Source organism: Condylura cristata, unplaced genomic scaffold, assembly GCF_000260355.1.
Source record: "Condylura cristata isolate star-nosed mole 26May11 unplaced genomic scaffold, ConCri1.0 scaffold00018, whole genome shotgun sequence".
Taxonomy (NCBI): Eukaryota; Metazoa; Chordata; class Mammalia; order Eulipotyphla; family Talpidae; genus Condylura; species Condylura cristata.
The window spans coordinates 37,498,136-37,499,083 of NW_004567119.1; positions in this window are offsets into that span (position 1 = coordinate 37,498,136).

Consider the following 948-nt stretch of genomic DNA (forward strand, 5'->3'; position numbering starts at 1 on the left):
AAGAGCTTAGGTCAGGTGTTCCAAAACACAACCAAACTCAGGCAGCACACTGCCAGACCCAAGCAAGTATTAGATATGATTGCCAGAATTTAAAAGGACCTCAATTGGCCACATTCAGAGGAGCTGGGCCTCAGATCTTGCAATCACACTGTCAGCAATCTCCACCAGATAACTGAAGGTCCTCTGGTGTACCCTGAGGTATCCCTTCCCATGTAGTCTTCAGGCTTCAGCAGTATTCTGCAACAGAATAATGTCAAACTTATCTATAGCTTCTTTCAACTATAAAAAAATGTATCGTCCATATTATTCAAATAAGAGAGACATAAAGGAAGAAATACCTGGTTAGTGTAAATGTTCTCCTTCTCTGAATGCCCAAAAGACTAAAGGCAAATAAATGCTTTCAGCAAATGGCCAGGCAAGAACAAAGTCTTAAGAGTCTCAAAATGCCTTTGATTCTTCTTAGTCTTGACTCAGCCATTAAGAAATGCTCTAGCGAGGGAGACGGCAAGATGGTGGCAGAGTAAAGATGCCGAGATCACTGCGTCCAGGCTCGTGCAGGAATTTAGGACTGAAAACAGAATATAGACTTACATACTATGAGTTTCAACCAAAATGAGAGCACAATGGACTCATTAGAAGGAAGATAAAAGGAAGATAACTGAGGAAGAATCAGCAATTGGGGAGTTTCAATAAGGGAACTCCTAGCTGGAAGCACCACAGACAGGATAAGCGGAACAATGCAAATCCAATCGATGGGGGAATGCCCAAGCTCTAGCACTGTAGACTGAGGCTTCCTGCTCATTAGGCTCCGTGAGTAGAACCAAGCCAGGGGGAAAAGACTGCACAAGTGGGCACATAAAGCCTGGGGGGAGGGGGAAAAAATCTGGTGATCTGGTGACTGGAGCAACTGCAAGGCGTGCAACTCTTTCACCCACCCCACAGCATAGG